The 22419-nt window shown below is 49.5% G+C and overlaps 2 pseudogenes; both read left to right on the forward strand.

Moving 5' to 3' along the window:
* The first annotated feature begins 13979 nt into the window (after positions 1 to 13979).
* LOC144172795 (ras-like GTP-binding protein Rho1 pseudogene) lies at positions 13980 to 14472 on the forward strand (annotated as a pseudogene).
* A 5769-nt stretch (positions 14473 to 20241) lies between these two features.
* Positions 20242 to 20621, forward strand: LOC144172801 (ras-like GTP-binding protein Rho1 pseudogene; annotated as a pseudogene).
* The last annotated feature ends 1798 nt before the right edge of the window (positions 20622 to 22419 follow it).

A 22419-nucleotide genomic window follows, 5' to 3' on the forward strand; every position in this document is an offset into this window, starting at 1 on the left:
CCCAAGTCGCTCTAGCGCGAAATCAAACTTCGGTGAAAAAAGAGGTGGCTCTTTCGGAAGTTCGGAAGCGTTCCATAGCATGAGGTGTCCCGCGCAGTGAGCCCAAGCTCGGCAGAGGCGAGAGGTGGTCGTTCTCGCCAAGTGCATCTAGATGGAGAGATTGGAAGAGCGCAACCGAATTACGGAATAAAGAAGGCTATAAATTCTTCATCGCCATCAACCACGGCTACGGCTACGGCTAGATTGCGATTGCGCTTGAGAAATGTTCAAAACTAATTCCCTGTTCTAGCTGTTTCCGTTGACATAACACCTACTTAGCCACTCTGTTTTCTCTAACCGGGTTTTTGGTGGCTACAAATGACCACAAATTCTTCATGTTTCCCCAGCCTCCCATTGTTTAACTTTATTCGGTGTTGAAACATTTCATGTAACGTGTTCTAAAAATTCTGTGGCGTTCAAAATGCTCTGAATGGTTACGGAGAGAATCCCATATGGCAGGAACTTGTCGCACGGGTTGGTGGCTCACAGAATAGACCGCACGGAGGACCATGTTTGCAAATTATTCTCACAACGGCAGGATTGGCGCAGCGAACAGCAGTGATGTTCCCTGCGGGGAATTTTCCTTTTTTCGGGGAGTTTTTGGCTGTAATTCAGACCAAAAGGGAACAAGGAAACATTTAATAGATAGAGGGAATTTTAGGAGTCGTAGAGTAATCAGGAAAAATATGGTCAGTAAATTGGACCTCGTATCATTATTACTTTGTTTTCTCTTGAAATGTGCCCTGAATACTTCGCGCATATATGTTGAAATATCCGCAGTCATTTTTCCGCAAGCCACAAGCATCCAAGACCGCTTGCAATCCAGTCCATAAATCCGAGGGGGACATAGAGGAAAGAATACTCAATGACAACGATCTAGTAAAGTTTGAAGCAGCAGAGGCTCAAGGCCCGAATCCTGTTCGCATGTATTCCTGCGCGATATACAAAAAAAATCCTGGGCCATCTCCACCAACGTGAAACCTGGGGTGAAGCATGGAGTGTATAAGTGTATTCCTGGCGCCTAGGCGTTTTTGCCTACGGAGAAGGGGGTAGAGGTACACAGCTTTGCTGTAAAACCCTCTTGTCTTTGAAGCACGAAGCTCTCTAGCGCGAGGCTATGTGATTGGCCCGGTGTTTTTTTTAGTATGCGTTACGAAGCGCTCCAACGGGAGGCGTAAAGGAGTGTCCCGGTGGTTTTTTAGCACGCGTTACGTTCCAGCGCGAAACGTAAACTAGTTTCCCGGTGTTTTAGTACCGTGACTACATGAGACGAACGACGATTACGACGACGGCGACGACAGCAGACGCCAACAGCGCCAGCCCCTGAGGGGTTTCGCCCCTAAACATTTTTGGGGTGCGCCTTAGGCCGCGTGCTGTAAACATGAGATGCCGGTACGATCGTTAACGAGTGGTTTTTCCACCTGCGTACGCAGTTTTCTAGTTAAAACGTTTCTAGGGGGGGATATGTGAGGAGGAAAGCTCGGGGTGACGACGACGACAAAGAGAGCGTGGCCGAAACATGCCGCCAAAGTGCTCGTGGCGCGAATGCAGGTTTCGGGGATTGCCGTAAGCGCGGTTGCGCCGAAGAAAAAGAAGCGGCAAGCCACACGAGGGGAGGACGTGGACTCTAAAATAAACCGGGTCACAGCCTAATTATTACTGGCAGCTTCTTGGCCAATCCCCCGCGTGGGTACGCGCCATATCATAGGGAACCAACCAACCAACCAACCAACCAATAAGAAGTGGCCACTACTGAAGAATGGGGAGACCAGGCTGTAACGGAGGAGAACGACTGTGGGAGTGCACGGAGCAGAATCTAGGGGAGCGACATCCAGGTGGGAGATTCGGAGCTCGTCGGGATTTCGAGAGCCGAGTTCGAGAGGGGTCTACCTGGCGCCTTGGCATCCTGGGGCCGTTGCGCGACTCCTGACTCGTGGAGGCGCGCAACGTTGGCGTGTTCCGCTCTTGGACGACACGCCACCTGCTTCCCGTCGGCGACAGGCAGGTCCCGGTTGCCTCCGGCCGCTGCTACAGCTAGGGCACCCGATCGTGAGTGGGTGCCGAGAAGACCGTTGACTACAAGGACAACGGTGCGTGTTCCTCGCGGACGTTCAGGTGTGTCCGACGCCGTCATCATAGCCCCGCAACTCCTCGCCTCGCTTCGACGCCCTGCAGACAACGCCGTATCGCCCTGAACATTGGGTGAGGACTTTTCTTTGTATGATCTTTAGAACTGGTAGTGCTCAGGGTCATGTACATTCGGCAGAACTTTGAGCTTTGGTCGGTTGTCCGGTGTAATATTGTGTGGTTTGATGTGTGATTTGTTTTCCTAAGGACATGAGTTTGTTCCTTTTCTCAGCGCCCTTGTCTAGTTATTGGCACTAAAGCAAGTCCCAGTCGCCACTGAATACCTGAAAAGAACCTGCCCGGGGGTTTTCCCTCCCTCACACCCTATAATATTCCACTTAATGTCAGACAGCTTCTGTAGTAGTACAGTTAAGCTTCCTTCGCTAAATAGAGTGCGTGCGTTGAACGTTGCCACGGGCAAGTTCCAATGGTGGCCTGTACGGACCCAGAGATTCTTAGCCCCCACTGCTGTATTGCTGTTCGGACCGCCGTCGTGGACAGTTGCTCTACAGCTGCTGGGGACTGAGGGCCGAGAGTTGAGTTGGTTGGTGATGGGAGGTGGCGGCCATATACTAAACCAGGGTGGCCAGATCATTGTCTGGTGACGGAGTGCTGTGACGGAGAGCAGGCAGCACTCCATTCCGGCCCGGGTGCTGCACACAGCCAGACGAAACGGGGAGAGAAAGCGAGAAAAGCTTCCTTCAGGTGACATTGCCGCGCACGCCTGCTGTGGTACTGAGCCAGCACTTCTCGTTTTTTTTTTACGTGCGGTTCTGAAGGAATAAACTGAAGCACTAGCTTACTGATGAGAGATCTACTGGCGTCTAACGATTCGAAAGCTAAGCAGTGCTCTGCTCACGTGTATAGCTACGATACATGCCTAGCTTGAAGCTCAGCTGGCCAAAGGGCCGCTGAAGCTATATATTAGCGTTCTTCCTCGCCATTTTAAAATTTTTCTCGGCCAAAAAACTGTTTATTGTAACAAGGGTGGCCTTTTCTCAGGGCTGCGTGAAGGTTAGGCAACCATGTGTTTCAACCCTGTGTCTCAAACAAGAAGCCTTGGGACCGCAACAGAGATTCCAAAGCTCTATTTGCGTTTTTTTTTATAAACTCCGATTAAATATATCTCTAGCCCTTGCACGGGCGGTCACAGCAAGTGGTTGTACTTATTTGAGCATCCAGGGGTTGTTGAGTCATTGAAATTTTAGCGACATCACATAGCCAGTCTATTTCTCATTTAATTGCTTAAATCCGGTTCAACATAAGAGAGGGCGCGACCGCCTCAGCAAGCGCGTGATTGCTGCTCCCACCGGCGCTTTTCCGGGCCCAATAAGCTGCGCCGTATGGCAAGACAGACACGTAAAATCTTTAAATAGATTTATCCCCTCCCCAGGTTTCACGTTAGTGGAGATGGCATGGAGAATTTTTTTGCTCTGTACCTGTTCTCTTCAATCAGTTCCATTCAATATTTATGTAGATAAGTATGTACAGGTATCTTTTACGTTGCTTCAGACGAATAAGGATAAACTGTATACTGGTACAGTCCAAAAAACAAACCTGAACATTACCCTGTGCTTTGGTCCACAGAATAATGCTGCACATTATCATATGTTTATGATCGTCATCATCCACAGGTCCACAGAATTGTCACTACATTAGTTCAATATGGCAAACTCACAGAAATTTACCAAAGTAGAGAAAGGCCCCATCTTTGTAAAATTTTATGCATGACACAACGACGAGGATGTAAAAACTGACTCTAGCTGCAAAACACTTATTCTTTATATACAACCAAAATAGATGAGTTCAAAGTCACGTACCGTTGCAAACGCCAATTTATACAAATTTCGAAGTTCCCAGAGCGCGCTGTCAACTGGCTGCGTGAAGACGACGACATGCGGTCGCATCGGTCGCGTGCCGGTCTGTGCCACGCGATGGTTTGGAACGCAGCGCAACTGGGCTGACATTGCTGCCGGCCACTCATCCAAGGTGCCGGTTGCAACAGCCTTTCCTGCGATTCTCGAGTCGAGCCCGCCGCCCGACGAACCCGTCCTGCGCCGAGCGCTGTGGCCCCACCGGTCCCGCTTGCGCACCCCCTCCCGGCACATCACTCGAGCCCGACCTGGACGACAAGGCAAGTATAAGCCTCTTGGTCTCGGCGTGTCCTGCCAGCCTGACTGCCTCATCCGTTCTCTCTCCGTTGCTGCTGGCCCTCAGCTTCCCTCTTTCCCACCGTTCGTCCTAGTTTCTCTGCGAACTTTTTTTTCCCGCATGTACTTCCGCACTCCCGGTCGGCGCTCCTTTGTTAGCATGAGTATACCAACCTAGTCCGCCATGCGATTTTCCGTCTTCCCCTCCTCTCGCTCCCTAGGAGCCTCTCCGGATTAACCCCCACCTAAACGTGAATACTGGCTTTTAATTAGGCGTTGCCGCTAATTCAACTTCCGGAATAACCCACTCGCATTGGGGATGGAACTCCCGCGTATCCGGCAGGAGTTGAACTGGTCGCATTTCTTCCGAGCCTGGTGCTCGGGACAATTTAGTTTTTCGTTGATGCTCATAGCGGTCCTCCTAGAGTCACTTTCAACCCCACTGGCTGCAACAATGTGCCTGTAGTACTACCGCCAGCGCAAAAACTGGATAGGCGGGGGTGTAGTGAAATGGGGATGGAGGGGGGGGGGGGGGGGGTAATCACCTCTCTTGTTTGAGTCAACGCTTGTTACAGACTACATCTCGTAAACCTAAACCGTTTTTCTTGCTCGGTTTGACTCAATCTGCCTGTTTGGACAATGAACTCTACGGCATTTCGGGGTTGCTTTGCTAATACTTTAGTTTATCTAAATGGAGCCTTTGATTCTGTATTGCAATGTCTGCGACTACATGTTTAGAGCGGCCGCATTTTGTTCAGCTGTACAGGGACTTTTATTTGCATTTTTTGATGATTAGTTGCTATCTTCGACTGAGGCCAAAAATTAGGTCAACATGCAGCCTGTATGTTGGCGATGTGTTCGTTATCGCACGTTTTGCTTTTCCGATATAACGAGGGAAGTGCTGCTTTCGTTTCGTTCCTGTAACTTGGTGGAAGTACACGGACGCGTACAGATGCAAAATATGGGTGAACCTGGTTGCGGTGAGCAATCAGCTGGAGCCCAAGTAAGCTGGGGGGATGGGGGCTGTGCAGTAGCACTGATAAATGGCTGTGTCAAGTTCAATCTTATTTTTCTATGAGATGCCTTTTTTTTTTTTTTTGGAAGCTTACATGACTCTCTGCCCGCGTGTTTCCTTTTCTCCCATAGATCAGCCGTCCTCTCTGTCCTCAATCGGGGGAGCTGCATCAAAGAGTGCAGCCCTGCCAAGGCCCAGCGCAATGAGGACCGCTACCGGCTGCTCTCCCTCGGCATACGCGCAGAAATAAGCGCAGCGCCCTGCCCACCGCCCACCGCGGTGCCCATCACACCGGAGCAGGAGCGGCAGAAGCTGAGCCGGCCCACCGCCGAGCTGATAGAAAGGCAGGTTGGTTCTGAACACCCGAGTAAACGTACCTGTGGGGCCGTTTCATTACCCTGTATTTTAAGTGCGATGCACTTTATAAGCGACCCCAAACCATCCACCGCCGGCTGCGGCGGCGTCCGCAGCCCTGCTCTCCCTAGCAACGGCGCAGAGCGGAGAGGAGCGTCGGTAGCAACGGCGCAGTGACGTCACTCACCACGTGACGCCACGCCCTCACCGCTCCCTCGCGGCGCGGCGGTGTGCGCCGCGCGCATCCCTCTCCTCACCCGCGCCGTGACGTCACGCACCACCTCCTCTCCCGGCAGCTGCCGTGCGCCGCTGCGCGCGTCCCCCTACCCCTTCGCTCGCTCCTCCTCTCTCCTCGCTGGCGGCAGCTGCGCGCGCACCCCTCTCTCTCGCGCGCCCGCCTCCTCTCTCAGCCACCTGGCTCGGCGCGCTCAGCGCGGCGTACCCCCCTTTATATGCAGCGATAAACCGCCAGACCTCCGTGGGTCGGCTCGCGCGCGCTCTCTCGCTACAGTCTCCTGCTCGCTCTGCTCCAGTTTAGACCGTTCGCTGGCTGGGCGCCTCTCAAGGCGATGTCAGAATTACTACTCCGTGTACTCTCGGCGCAAGAAATGCATTCGCACTTCCTCACGATTCCCTTCGGGGAGGTGGGGGCAATTTTTTAAGTTGTTATCCAGATTGAGGAGCAATGTCTTGGCCCTCCGTATGAGCCAGCAATGTGTTAGGAGGTTATAGGTCAATACGTGTTTCGGTTATGCGAAACAGGACTATGGTTTCAATTTTTCATTGAATGTTCAGGATGAAGACGATAGACGCCTTCACTTTTCCGAGATCTGTAGATATTCGATACCCCTGCACCCGTCGCTATTTTTAGCAGGTGAATCTGTTTCCCACGAATTGCCTTTTGACTTACATTCAAGATATCAGTTTTTTAAAACTTTTGAATTCCCGCGCGTAATTCCGAGATGGTATACGCCAGGATCTTTACATTTTTTGACAACGTTTTAGACTCAGGGCCTTTTACACCCAAACCAATGAATTATTTCTTAGCTTCCTCATGTCCTTTCAAATTGTATTTTACTGATTGAAACACCACTCACTCTGACATGGAGCTCTTTGGCGTCGATGCCTTTGTGCCATAAACACATACATGCGCGTACACATTTTCATGTCCTCTGCGCTTGCAGGATAAAGACAACGACGCCAATCGGCGCTGGGAGCCCGCCAGCCTGGTGGAGCGGCTTGCCTTCCACTCAGGCAGGCTGGATATCCGAGCAGCCGAGAGGACAAGTCTCGCAGCCTGGCGCTCGCAGCCTGGCCTTTCTGTTGCCATGCTTGCAGCGGTATGCATTGCCTCCAGCTTTTTCTTAAGGGCCATTCCTCGATACTCTTTGCAAACAGTTTCGTACTCACTGACAATATCGTGCATCACAGTTTGTGTTTTTCCTAAAACCTCGTTACCGTAAGCGTAAGGCAGCAGCCCTATATTTAATGTGATTGACGCCATTTGGTAAACATGGGTGTGAACTTTAGGTTTTACCACGTTCCTAGAGACAATTCGGTCAGCTTTCAGAGAAAACATAATACTTCAGTACTGGTGACCCTTGAACGTGCTTATAATACCGTCACTTCCAGTCGAATGATCGAATCAAACAAGTTGCGTTCTCGATGCGGCTTTTGCTTTGATGAATTTGAAGGCTTAGTGGCGCAAGATGTGTTTGTTTGAAAGGAGGAAGTGAGGAGGCAAACGTTTTATTGTGCCAAGAAGGGTGGGTGGCGTCCTTAGTTCCGGAAGCCGCGCGCTTCGCAGCCCGGGTGGCCCGGTTTATGAGGCGTCGCTGGTCGTCCGGGTGGAAGCTGGTCAGCGCGCATTCCCACCGCTCAGGTGATCGGGATGCAGTGGCCAGAACCATACTAGATGGGCTGTCTGAGGCGGGGAGATTTCTGGAGTGGCAGAGCTAGGAGGAGGTGATGGGGAAGAGAGGTACGAGAGTAGGGTGGAGTTGAAATACGTGCCAGTCATGCGCCGCGTTCGGGCCTCTGCAGAAGTGAGCAACGGTTACGCAGTAGGGCAGTGGAAGCGCATGTGGTGGTAGTGGCCAAGGAGGTCCGTATAGCTGAGCGGTAGAGCGTGGAGGGGTGGTGCGGATGACAAGTCGTCGGTCCTGGGACGGAAATCCCGGAAGTGGAGTTCGCGGGCAGTAGCATGTGATGCCTCATTCCCTGGGAGGGAGGCGTATATTTTTTGTTGTTCGGGACGTTTCTTGCTGCCACCACAGTTGAGGGTACAGCACCTATATCTGACAGGAGAGGGATGGTGGAAAAAAAGAAAAATTCGGTAACAAATTGAACAAGCTTTATATTCTGCCCCCAGTCGCTTTTTCCGGCTTCAGTGCACTCATGCGGAGGAAAACGTTGAATGGGACAGACAACTGATTTTTTATGGAGTGCATGTAATCCAGCCGATATGAAATCCAGCGTTTTACGAGGGCAACCACAGGGGATTTCTAAGTAAACCGTCGGAAATAATCTTAATTTTGCACTGACTGAAGTCTCGAAAGGTCGCGACATGTAGTGTCTGAAAGGGACAGTGCCTAAAGTGCCCAAACAATTCCGTCGATTTGAACGCGTAATTCAAAAAGCCCATGGAGGAATAGGGAAGGGTGAATGTTATTGTTGTTTTTAGACGGGGGCAAGTTTTTAAACACCTCATTTATCCTCACGTGCTATTATTTAAAGTTTGTTGCAGCACGGCTAATTCTCATGGTGGCCAGCATTCCTTTTGCGGGGCACTTGTGGCTGGTGGATCTAAAAATTGCGATTTCAAAATCTCTTGGGGCGGCTTCTTCAAGATCTGTATAAAACCTGTCTGCTTTGGTGTTTACTGAACACTGCCGCAGGCATTCTACATAGTTCGCAATTGATTTAACATGCGTTATGTTCTTTACTGAGCAACGTTAGTTTACGCTTCAAATGTTAGTGTTACGCAACTTAAGTATAAACTTCGTAAGAGCGATAACACATTCTGGGATGTCTACTAAGTGACCTGGCAAACATGGCTGCTGTGTCAAAACTACTTTGCAGTGACTAGGGAAGATAAGACGAGTGCATGCGTTGAGTGTGAATACGGTGCCTTTGTCAAGAACTTGCATACGTGCTTGTCATTACACTTGTTTCGTGTATGTGGCTGCTGAAGCTAATTTCCGCATTGATGCCCTGAGACTGAAAGGACTCATTGAAAAATGATCTCACTCGTAGCACTCAAGCTGGCATTGATTCAAACCACAGCAATAGCTTCATCGATTGACAGTGCAATCATTACCGAGAGGTTGCCAATGAGTTTTGTCGGGGCGCCACTACATCGTGGACGCTATCATGCAGTCCAAGACCGAGGGAAGTGGGGGGAGCGGGGCTCCTTTCCGCCTTCACGGAAACAGCAATGGCCAGATGGGAAGGCGAGCTGTCAAGTTTAAGGGGTTTATGGCGACCTGCCTGCAAAGACGCTCATCCATGGAAAGCCAAGTGCTTGGTGCCCCGTCCAGCAGACGAATGACCCCATATGTATTAGTTATGACCAGAGTCTTTCAATGCTTTGAAAGACTCTGTTATGACCTAATGTGTTCGTACGGTTGTTCGTTTTAGGGTTTTATATATCTCTAAATCGGTGGTTAAAATCGGGTGCTATTTTTCACACTGATAATCGGAGATAAATCGGGTTTTCTGGAAAAAGCATTTTAAAAGTCTGGTTCTTACCGGCTACTCTCGTGCAGTTTGTCTTAGACTGCTGAACCATTATAAGCTCCTGGGCACGAACCACGTAGTGTCGTACCCCCTTCCCCCTCTCTTGTACCGAAGCTTACGTGGGTCGCTTTCAACACTCTTGGTTACTTCCAGAGAGTCGGCATAAACCCTTTCACGACTATTAGGTTTAGTTCACCGAACGGCGACATGCGACCTCCAAAAATCGCACACTGCGTTCTCTCCCACGGCATTCTCCTCCGCTCCCCGCCGTCCGGTCCGGCCATGTGCATTACTCAGGGATACGCCTATGTCCCAAACTGGGTTCGTTCACCGTACGGCTGCTTCTGCGAACATCTGCACGACTCTCGTTGGCATCGTTCACAAGTGAAAGAAATGACGGGAAGGGGGAACGTACAGAAAACAAAAAAAAAAAAGCTGCATTCCTAGGTACTCTTGTGAAATTTCTCTATCGCGTCAACATGGACGGTTGACTTTCTACGAACAGGCTGTACTGCAAATGTTCCTGGCAGGCCTCTGTTTAATGCAAGTGTCAGTCCTTAATAGCCTTAGGACGGAATCACTCGATCTAGAAGGAAACTCACAGATAACTCAGCATGGCCCGAGCTAAAAAAAATAAGCGCAAAGAGAAAGCCGCTAAATTGGCTTGTATTTATTGTACGTGTTTTCGCCCTCGTGGGGTTGTGAGCAGAACGATTTCCACTGAGTACTTGAAGGAGCCTTTAGGACAAAATACAAGTTTGTTTTATTCGAAAGATTTCGTGTTTTATAGTGCTCCTAGCGCTTGTCCGGCAGCAAATGATGCCGTAGTCACTGAGAAATTAATCAATATAGGTTAAAATTTTGATTCTCCATCCAAATCGTGCGTTTTCGGGACATCAGCAATGAAGTCATAAGCGCGCGTATACAAACGAACTTGCATATGCGTGATTCGGCTGCAGCGGTGGTTGCCGTCAGTCTTCCCAGATGGCGCTACCATACTAATGCACGGCCCGTTCTCTGCCGTTGGTTTGTTTTTTGGCCGTATTTGCACCTGGCTTGTTTTTGTTACTCTAGAAAGCAATCGTTTCGTGAAACATGGAATATCCTCGACAAACAGGGTCACGTAAGACAACGTCGTTTACACCAATCGGCCAGTGCGTGCAAGACAACGCGATAGCGGCGGACTGCTGTGGAGCTGGAACAAGCATAGTGCACGCAGTACCAACAACAGTACACAAAAAACAGCGCTCAAGACGGGACAGAAGGAAGAAGGCTACACACACAGCGCTGACTACCAACAAAGTGTTTATTTGCCGCTCAGCAATTTAAACGAAAAGGTTACAGCAAGATAAGTGCGGAAAGAATCCAGAAACAAGAAAGATTACAAAAACTTTAAAAGTATAGACAAGAAAGAGCATCTTTGCGCAGTCGTATCACTAGTTCGATCATTTCGCTTCGTGTTCAATAAACACTATCTCTTTTGCAGACAAAGCAACAGAAGGGGTGCTTACGCAATCATCGCCTTCCTTTTAAATCGTGTATGCTTCCAGCAGCTCACGCGTGCGCTGATCTCTGTAGTGCTTAATCACTTTACACTGATCAAATATAGGAGTGCACTTGCAGGACAGGGGCCGCCGGTCGTAAAAGTGTTTCGCTTTGTAGATGATTTCTTGATTGTCTTCAAAGCTGCGGGTGATGACACTTGCAAACTTGTACACGATGTGCTGGGAACCTTCTCTGCCCATTTGATGGGGTTTGAGCTGACGAATGAAACGCCAAAGAATCAGGAGCTCCAATTCCTGGACATGAGGCTGCATATAGAGGAAGCACACTTATGCTGGAGCTACGCACCAAGATCAAAGAAGGCATTGCTGCCTTTCACGTCTGCTAACGTAAAGTTAGTGAAACGCAGTGTCGCCACGGCAGCTTTGAAAAATGCCTTGCACCGGTCTTGCCCCCATCGCATTAGTGACAGCTTTCAGGCGCAGGTAAACCGGTTGCACTAAGCTGGGTTCCCTGATTCCGTCCTCCAGAGCGTGGGCAACAAGATTTGGCGGGAACTGCGCACTCCTTCGTGTATACAGGAACTTGCAAGGGACAGTGACAAGACTGCTGTAATGCCTTACATTCATGGTGTTAGCCACAGGCTGAAGAAGGCTGTGGGAAGAGCAGGTGTGCGCCTGGTTTTCTCGGCCCCCAACAAACTCAGCAAGATGTGTGCGCGAGTTAATGATGGTTCGCCTTCCCGTAGAGATTGTGACATAAATCACGTGCGACCCTTCACCAAGTGCAGGGCCGGCGTGGTTTACTCCTTTCCTCTGAACTGTGACCGCCAGTATGTAGGCCAAACTGGACGGTGCCTGAACGTATGGCTTATGGAGCACGCGTCCTATGTCAAAGCCACATCCGGTGGCTGGCTCCACTCGCACGTGTCGTCCTGCAAGTGCACTCCTATATTTGATCAGTGTAAAGTGATTACGCACTACAGAGATCAGCGCACGCGTGAGCTGCTGGAAGCATACACGATTTATAAGGGAGGCGATGATTGCGTAAGCACCCCTTCTGTTGCTTTGTCTGCAAAAGAGATAGCGTTTATTGAACACGAAGCGAAATGATCGAACTAGTGATATGACTGCGCAAAGATGCTCTTTCTTGTCTATACTTTTAAAGTTTTTGTAATCTTTCTGGTTTCTGGATTCTTTCCGCACTTATCTTGCTGTAACCTTTTCGTTTAAATTGCTGAGCGGCAAATAAACACTTTGTTGGTAGTCAGCGCTGTGTGTGTAGCCTTCTTCCTTCTGTCCCGTCTTGAGCGCTGTTTTTTGTGTGAAGTATGAACCAACAGGCCCAAACACTTCCATTGCAACAACAGTACGCATCGGCACTTCTATTTTTACGCATGCGGTCGAAACTTCCACTGTTTATCCCCCCTCCCCCATTCTTACTACTATAAAAAGAATGTCCCCTAAATTTAAGCGCAAACAGCTCGTTCGGCAAGCTTATCAGCTCTGCCTAATTTGCGTTGCTTTCACCGGCCTCCGCCAATCGCAGAGCTGGCTGGTATGACATCATTGGTTCTGTTTCATGAAATCAGCTAGTGGGTCGCATGGCCATTCCCTTTTTTCCAAATTATATAGCTTATTTGAGCGAAGTGTGTGTTCAAAGTGGTGTCAGTATGATTCTAACGAGGCAATCTTTCGAATCAACAAACTTGTGTTTTGTCTTCACGGCCCCTGTAAGGAGGGACGTCTCCCTCTCAGGTGGAGGTAAGCCTTTCAACTACCTGCTTATTTCATAAGGGGCGCTTACACTCTTCCCATTGGGAGGAAAACACGTCTAAAAAAGTGTGGTGCTGCATCTTATACGCAAATAGCCGGAAAATTTTGCTTACCTTGCGCTAAACGGCATTCCCAGAGAAACACCTCAGCAACGCGCCGTCCATGCAGAGCCTGTGTCCGCACGGCGACCACCCGTTCCAGAGGTGGAAAACTTGTGACATTGGACAGGCCAAGTAAACGCAGCGCGGGCACACACAAAAAAAAAGATAATTCGGTGCGCCGCGCCATCTCGCGCCGCACGTGCTGGGCACGGAGGAGGAGGTATGAGCAGCAGTGAGCGGCGTCCTGCTGCTCTCACCCGCCAGCCTAGCCAGTGTTTTCCATCCAAGGCAGTATAGTGTTCAGAATACAATTTGCGACCCCTCTACAGCGATACTGCCGAATCTTAACCCTTGGGATTTGCAAGTTTCTTTATAGATAGTTGTTGAATTAGGTTATTTTGGTTTGAGGAATGCGCTCGAACACCGTCGCTCACATATATTTGTAGGCCGTTTCTCGCCAGCGCTTCGGAATTTATTTTTATTCCTGCCTTAGACTCAGTAAGCGTAAGTCTCTCCCCTCGTTTCTCCCATTATCTGTAATCAAAATGAGAACAAAAATTTCTTGGTGTTTTTATGTATTTGAAATGTATTTCACGGCGCACATAAGATATGCTTCACGTGTACTCAGAAAGTGGTACCTGTAGCGCTGCCTGGAGTACCTGTAGAGTACTCCAAATATATTTTGTTTTTAAATGTATTGAACAACGTATTTTGAGTAAATATTTTTGTTGTATTTATGGCGTATTTCTATATGCTTGTTCTACAAACAAAACTACAGTTGTAATATATTTCGAATATATTCGGACTATATTTATATGCTCTAGCATATTTTAAGGCAATCTCAGTGTGCTATTCTAAATGTGTTTAGGTAAGTGTATTTGTATAATACTTAAAGTAAACTTAAACCGTTATCGTTTCGCGGTAACCAAATGCATTTTCAATATACTCCGAATTTTCAATCTATTTGGATTTACAATTTTTAATCTATTTGGAGAGTATAAGTTCTGTGTTGTTCCCACATTTAAAAAATATATTTCAATATTTAGTAAAAAATCCCGAAATACATTTTTGCTGCATTTGTAATATATCTACAAAATGCAAAGAATATTTGAAGTGCACGTCAAGTGTACTCGTACGTATTTCAAGCTAATTTCTTTTTGCTAGGTGGCAGCAAGACGACTACGACAGGTTGCGGCCCCTGTCGTACCCGGACACGGACGTCATCAGGATGCGTTTCAGCATCGACTCTCCCGACTCCCTGGAGAACATCCCCGAGGAGTGGACGCCCGAGGTCCACCTCTACTGCCCCCACATGCCCATCATCCTGGTGGGGAACAAGGAGGACCTGCGGAACGACCCGCACACGCTGCGCGAGCAGGCCAAAATGAAGGAGAACCCGTGGCGCCCGAGGAAGGCCGTACAATGCATGGCGGAGAAGATCATCGCCTATGGATACCTCGAGTGCTCGGCCAAGACCAAGGAGGGAGTGCGAGAGAAACGACGGATGCACTCCATGTCAAGAGGCCAAAAAAGCCGAAGTGTGTCCTTCTCAAGAGTTAACAATATTTTTCTTCCCGTTCTCGCTGGGAAAACCCAAGAGGGCTGCAGGAGCCTCCCTCGCTGCAGTGTCTTCGCTGCTTTGTGCGCGCCAGCCCACACCTCCCCCTCCCCTTTCCCTCTCTTCTCATATTGTTTCTTCGCGTCACTTGCTCGCCTGTCGCGCTGCAATTTATTTATTTATTGATACGTGAAATCATTAAAGAAGGTCATGGCGCCTTCTCATATTGTGCCTACACTGTATGCAGATCTGCTCTCAAGACCAGATGTATTCCATGTCCATGTCATTTTAATGTTCCCTTTGGTTAATCGGCTTATTCACTTCGCCTCCTCTCCCTCCACTGACGTCTCCGAATTTATTCCAATAAAGCTTCACCGTTTATCTCGTGTTGAGTCTTTATAAAGGAAAATGCATGAATCAACAGGTTGAAGCAGCCTTTTTGCCTCCGTCACCAAGCTTTACTGCGATATCGCACGGTGATTTCCGTGCACAGGTAGCGGTTAGGCCGATCGATAACGGAGCCCTACTAGTCTTTCCGCCTCAGACTTAATTCATCGCGTGTCGTGGTGTTTTGTCTTCGCGTCTATTAAGGCGAAAGCCTAAAAGCGCCCATTGAGAAAGAGCCGTTGCACGGTGTCCTTAGAAACGGCTCTTTAGGAAGCATTGCATGCTACGAGGCAGTCCATACCACAAGTCCCGCTACCGCGAACCCAAACGGGGAGGGGGGGGGGGGGGGGGGAGTGGTTGGAGGTGGCTCTTTCGGAAGCGTTCCATAGCACGAGGTGTCCCGCGCCGTGAGCCCAAGCTCGGCAGAGGCGAGAGGTGGTCGTCCTCCTCGCCAAGTGCATCTACATGGAGAGATTGGAAGAGCGCAACCGAATGACGGAATAAAGAAGGCTATAAATTCTTCATCGCCATCAACCACGGATACGGCTACGGCTTGACTGCTATTTTGCTTTAGAAATGGCAAAAACGTATTGCTTGTTCTAGCTGTTTCCATTGACAGTACTCGTACTGAACCACTGTGAAGTCTGTAGGCGGATCTTTTGTGGCTAAAAATGACCACAAATATTAGATGTTTCAACAGGCTTCCATTGTTTTAACTTTATTCGGTGTTGAAACATTTCATGTAACGTGTTCTAAACATTCTGGGGCGTTCAAAATGCTCTGAATGGCTACGGGGAGCATCCGACGGCAGGAACTTGTCGCACCGGTTGGTGGCTCACAGAATAGACCGCACGGAGACCCATGTTCGCAAATTATTCACACAACCCCAGGATTGGCGCGATGGACAGCCCTGGTCACAGTATCTGCAGTGGTGCACGTGTCACTGTTGCACATTGTTGGTGGCGAAGTTTTGTAACTTTCGTACATTCACTCCCCCTTACCACGACACCTCAACTTACATCGACCCAACATCCCTCTTACGCGACACACTCTTCGAAATCATCATTTATGCCACAAAAGGTGACCTAGTACGGGCAATTTAGCAGTGGTCTGCACGACTTCTGAAGAGATCCCCTGAAGACGGCGTCATAACCACTCTGCACCGCCCTCCCCATTCCCTCTCTCCCCTTCCCCCCCCCCCCTGGCCTTTGGCCTCCCTTTCTAATAAACTTTACAACAACAACAAACTCCCCGAAAACTCCAAAGTAGAAAATGGCCCCATCATTGTAAAATTTTATGCATGAGACAACGACGAGGATGGAAAAACTGAATTTAACTGCTAAACACTTATTATTTATATGCAACAAAAATATACGAGGTCAAAACCCTTTACCGTTACAAACGGCAATTTGTACGAATTTCGAAATTCCCAGAGCGCGCTGTCCTGGCTGCGTGAAGACGACGACGTGCGGTCGCATCGGTCGCGTGCCGGTGTCTGCCACGCGATGGTTTGGAACGCACCACAGCTGTGCTGACACCGCTGGCGGCCGTGCATCCAAGGTGCCACTTGCAGCAGCTTTCCAGCGATTCCTGAGTCGAGCCAACCGCTCGACGAACGAATCCTGTGCCGAGTGCTGGGGCCCCACCGGTCCCGCTTGCACCCCGCCGGCACATCACTGGAGCCCGACCTGGACGACAAGGCAAGTATAAGCCCCTTGGTATCGGCGTGTCCTGCCAGCCTGACTGCCGCACTCGTTCTTTCTCCGTTGCTGCAGGCCCTGAGCTCCCCTATTTCCCACCGTTCGTCCTAGTTTTTCTGTAAACTTTTTCCCACATATACTTCCGCCCTCCCGCTAAGCCCCCTGTGGCATCCTTGAGTACCAACCGCGTCCGCCGTGTGATTTCCCCTCTTCCCCTCCCCTCAACACCTGGGAGCCTCTCCGAGGGAACTCTTACCTAAACGTGAATATTGTGTTTTAATTAGGTTTTCAACTTCCGGAATAACCCACTTGCATCAAGGATGGAACTGCCGGGCATCCGGCAGAAGTTGAACTGGTCGCAGTTCTTTCGAGCCTGATGCTCCGGAAAATTTAGTGTTTTTCGTGGATGCTCATAGCACTTCTCCTCCCGACACTGTCAGCCCATTGGCTACAACATTGTCCCTGTAGTACTACCGCCAGCGGAAAAACTGGAGAGGTGGGTTGTAGTGTAAGGGGGGGGGCTAAGCACGGCTCTTGAACGAGTCATTGCTTGTTAATCTGCTAAGCCTCAGTTGTGTTCTTGTTAAGTGGCACGCAGTCTGCCTGGTTGGACAGTGAACGCTACCGCAGTTTGGGGTCGCTTTGCTGTCCTTTTCGTGTTCATTATCTAAACGGAGCCTATGATTCCGTATTGTAATGTCCACGACTATATGTTTAGCTCTGCCACGTTTCCCTCCAGTGTATAGGGAGTTTGATTCAGATGTTTCAGAGGGACATCAGTTGCTCCCTTCGGCTAAAGACAAAAACTAGGCCCACATTGAGTCCGTTTGTTGGCGATGTGTTCTTTATAGCCCGTTTTGTTTTTCCAAATTAGGGAGTAAAGTGCCGTTTTTTTTTCGTTACTATGACCTGGTATGAGTAAACCGAGTCGTACAGGCGAAAAATATGGGCGAACCGGTCAGCGGTGGGCAAGCAGTTGTAGCACAAGTGAAGTGGGGGTGGGATTCTTGTGCAGTAGCACTAATCAGTGGCTGCGTCAAAGTCAATCTTCTTTTCCTATGAGCTGCTTTTCTTTCGGAAGCTAACATGACTCGTTTTGCATTTGTTTCCTTTTCCCCTGGCCTCAGCCGTCGCCTCTGTCCTCAAGCGGTGGCTGCATGGGCATGAAGCAGCGCCGTCCTATCACGACACCGCTCGAGGAGGACCACGGCCGGCTGCTCACCCTGCTCGTGCGGGAGAAGCCAAACGCACCGCCCTGCCCACCGCCCACCGCGGTGCCCACTACACCGGAGCAGGAGCAGCCGAATCTGAGCCGGCCCATCGCCGTGCTGACCGAAGGACAGGTTGGTTCGGAACACCCGAGTGAACTTATTTTCCTCACCATTGCTTGCCACAGTATTTTTAAGTTGGTATCAAGATTGAGGAGCAATGTCTTGAACCTTCGTATGAGCCTGCAGTGTTTTACAAGTTTGGCTGTCAATGCGCGTTCTCGTTATGCTTAAGAGCATTAAGGTTTAAATTTTGTCATGTCTCCTGCGCTAGCAGGAGAAAGACTTCGACGCCTACCGTCGCCGAGAACGTGCCAGCCTCGTGGAGCGCCTTGCCCGCTGATATCCCGGCGGCCGAGAGGGAGGACCGGAGTCTCTCGCACACAGGTCTGCCCTTGGCCATGCTTGCAGCGGTATGCATTGGCTCCGGCTTTTTCTTAAGGGCCCTTCCTCGGTAATCTTTGTAAACAGTTCCGTACTCACTGTCAATAGCATGTAGCATGCATCACAGTCAGTGTTTTCACTGAAACAACGCTACCAAAAGCGTAAAGCAGGCGCTCTGCATTCTTCTTGTAGCGCATTTCCTTCCAGAAAGAAAATAATTTAATACTAGTGATCTGTGAACGTGATTACAACACCGTCACTTGCAGTTGAATCAAATAAAAATTTGCCGTCTAGATGCGGCTTTGTGGTTTCATGTATTTTCAGACGTGTTTGGTTTAGCCAAAAGTTTACTTTCGAGGAGGAGGTGAGGATGCATAACGCTTTATTGCCCAAAAAAGTAAAAGAAGTACAGGCAGCCGCGCGCTTCGCAGCCCGGGTGGACAGGTTGATCAGGCGTCGCTCCGGGTGCAAGCTGGTCAGTCTGCGTTCCCACCGCTCAGGCGATCGTAATGCAGTGGCCAGAACCATTCTAGACTGGCTGTCGGTGGCGGGGAGATTCAGGAGTGGCAGAGTTAGGAGAAGGTGATGGGGGAGAGAGGTACATGAGAATGGTGGTGTTGGAATAAGTGCAGGTCTATCGCCACGTTCGGGCCTCTGCAATAGGGAGCGACGAGTGCGGAGGAGGGATGGCAGTAGAACCGAATGTGGCGGTAGTGACCAAAGAGATCCGTATACTTGAGCGGCAGAGGGTGGAGGGGTGGTGCGGGTGGCGAGGCGTCGATCCTGGAACGGAAATCCCGGAAGTGGAGTTCGCGGGCAGTAGCATGTGATGCCTCATTACCTGGGAGGGAGGCGTATATTTTTTGTTGTTCGGGACGTTTCTTGCTGCCACCACAGTTGAGAGTACAGCACCTATAATTGAGAGGAGAGGGATTGTGGAAAAAAAAAAAAAACCATTCGGTAACAAATTGAAACAGCTTTATATTCTGGCACGAATCGCTTTCTCCGGAGTCAGTGCACTGAGGTTTGGGGGAAACATGAATGGGAGAGACAATCGATTTTTTTGTGGAGTGCATGTAATCCAGCGGATATGAAAGGCAGCGTTTTATATACTAGGGCAACGGCAAGGGATTTGTAAATTGATTGTCGGAGATAATTTTAATTTTGCACTAAAATGTCTGAATTCTGTAAGGTGGTGACAAGTAGTATCCAAACGTGACACTTCCTTAAGTGCCCAAGCAATTCCGTCGATTTCTACGCGTGATTCAAGAACCGCATGGAGGAGTAGGGAAGGTTGAATGTTATTGTTTTAGCCGGCGGCAAGTTTTTAAACACCTCTTGTATCCTCACGTGCAGGTAAAAGTATGTTGCAGCATGGCCCTCTCATGGTGGCCAGCATTCCTTTGGCGGGACACTTGTGGCTGGTGGATCTAAAAATTGCGATTTCAAAATCTCTTAGGGCGGCTTCTTCAAGATCTGTTTAAAACCTGTCTGCTTCGTTGTTTACTGGACGCTGCCGCAGGCATTTTATTTAGTTCGCAATTGATTTAACACGCGTTACGTACTTTACTGAGCAAATTAAGTGTACGCTTCAAATGTTAGTGCTACGTAACTTCAGTATAAACTTAGTAAGCGAGAGAAGCCATTCACTGATTTCCACTAGATGACCTGGCAGAATGGCTGCTGTGTCAAAACTACGTTGCAGCGACTGGGGAAGTTAAGACGAGTGCATTCGATGAGTGTGAACGCGTTGCCGTGGTCAAGTTGAATACGTCCTGGTCAAAGCAGTTGTTTCCTCTATGGGGTTTCGGAAACTCAATTCCCGCTTTAATGCTCTGAGGCTCAATGGGACTTACCGAAAAAGCATTTCCCTCGTAGCACTCCAGCTGGCGTTGATTCAAACCGCAGCGATATCCTCATCGAATAACAGTGCAATCCTTAATTAAATAAGCATTGCCGAGAGACTGCCAATGGGTTTTGTCGGGGCACCACCATCTCGTGGGCGCAATCATGCAGTCCGAGACCGGGGGAGGGGGGGGGTATATATCTACAAAATACAATATTTGAAGTGCACGTCAAGTGTACTCGTAAGTATTTCAAACTTGTTTCTTATTTCTTTTTGCTAGGTGGGAACTAGAGGACCACGACAGGTTGCGGCCCCTGTCATACCCTGACACGGACGTCATCTGGATGAGTTCCACCATCGACTCTCCAGACTTCCTCGAGAACATCAGCGAGGAGTCGACGCCCGAGGTCCACCACCACTGCCCCAACGTTCCCATCATCCTGGCAGGGAACAAGGACCTGCGGAACGACCCGCACACGCTGTGCGAGTAGAAACATATGAAGCAGAACCCGTTGCGCCCGAGAAAGGCCGCACCATGGCGGAGAAGATCAACTCCTATGGGCACCTCAAGTGCTCGGCCAAGACCAAGGACGGAGGGAGAGGGGTGTTTGATACTGCTACGAGGGCTACCCTCCAGGTCAAGAGGCCAAAAAATCCGAAGTTCGTCCTTCTCTAGGGTTAACAATATTTTTTGCTTTCGGTTCCCGGTGGGAAAAGCAACAAGGCTGCAGGGGCCTCCCTCACTGCATTGTCTTGGCTGCTTCGTGAAAATAAAATTTATTTATTGATACAACGATCATATACAAGATTATGGAGTCTTGTTGCTATTGCTCCTACGCTGTAAATATACCTGCTCTTAATAAGAAGTTTGTGTGGGCACGCACTTCATGTGCGGGGGCTCGTATTTAAGACCAGATGTAGCGGCCATGTGATTTTTATGTTCCCTTTCGTTAATCGGTCCATTCCTTTTCCCTCCACTCACTGCCCTGACATCTCTTCTAATTTATCCCAATCAAGCTTCGCTGATAATCAAGTTTTGAGTCGTGAAGCAGCCTTTTTGCCTTCGCACGAGAAAAGCACGTTCTGTAATCGAGTCCCGCCTGAATGACCACAAATTCCTGATGTTTCCCCAGCCTCCTATTGTTTAACTTTATTCGGTGTTGAAACATTTCATGCAACGTGTTCTAAACATTCTGCGGCGTTCAAAATGCTCTTAATGGTTACGGGGAGCATCCCCTACGGCAGGAACTTGTCGCACCGGTTGGTGGCTCACAGAATAGACCGCACGGAGACCCATGTTTGCTTGAGTGTGGGGTTTAACGCGCCGACGCAACGCAGGCGCGGAGGCGCGCCGTAGTGGAGGGCCCCGGATTAATTTTGACCACCTGAGGATCTTTAACGTGCGCCGAAATCTCGCACACACGGGCGTTTTTGCTTTTCGCCTCCATCAGAAAAGCGGCCGCCGCGGCCGGGAATCGAACCCGCGACCTCGTGCTCAGCAGCGCAACGCCTTAGCCACTGAGCCACCGCGGCGGGTGGAGACCCATGTTTGCAAATTATTCACACAACGGCAGGATTGCCGCGGCGAACAGCAGTGATGTTCCCTGCGGGGAATTTTCCTTTTCTCGGGGAATTTTTGGCTGTAATTCTGACCAAAAGGGAACAAGAAAACATTTAATAGATACATGGAATTTTAGGAGTCGTAGAGTAAACAGGAAAAATATGGTCAGTAAATTGGACCTCGTATCATTATTACTTTGTTTTCTCTTAAAATGTGCCCTCAATACTTCGCGCATATATGTTGAAAGATCCGCAGTCGTGTTTCCGCAAGCCACAAGCATCCAAGACCGCTTGCAATCCAGTTCATTAAACCGATGGGAACATAGAGGAAAGAATACTCAATGACAACGATCTAGTAAAGTTTGAAGCAGCAGCGGCTCAAGGCCTGAATCCTGTTCGCATGTATTCCTGCGCGATATACAAAAAAAAAAAAAAAATCACGCCATATCCACCAACGTGAAACCTGGGGCGAAGCATGGAGCGTATAAGTGTATTCCTGGCGCCTGGGCGTTTTTGCCTACGGAGATGGGGCGTAGAGGTACACAGCTTTTCTGTAAAACCCTCTTGTCTTTGAAGCACGAAGCTCTCTAGCGCGAGGCGTAAACTATTGGCCCGGAATTTTTTTAGTATGCGTTACGAAGTGCTCCAACGGGAGGCGTGAAGGAGTGACCCGGTGGTTTTTTAGCACGCGTTACGTTCCAGCGCGAAACGTAAACGAGTTTCCCGGTGTTTTAGTACCGTGACTACATGAGACGGACGACGATTACGACGACGACGACGACGACAGGAGACGCCAACAGCGCCAGCCCCTGAGAGGTTTCGCCCCTAAACATTTTTGGGGTGCGCCTTAGGCCGCGTGCTGTAAACATGAGATGCCGGTACGATCGTTAACGAGTGGTTTTTCCACCTGCGTA

This window comes from Haemaphysalis longicornis, unplaced genomic scaffold (genome assembly GCF_048455015.1).
Source record: "Haemaphysalis longicornis isolate Haplotype H1 unplaced genomic scaffold, Haemaphysalis longicornis Haplotype H1 scaffold_1, whole genome shotgun sequence".
Classification (NCBI taxonomy): domain Eukaryota; kingdom Metazoa; phylum Arthropoda; class Arachnida; order Ixodida; family Ixodidae; genus Haemaphysalis; species Haemaphysalis longicornis.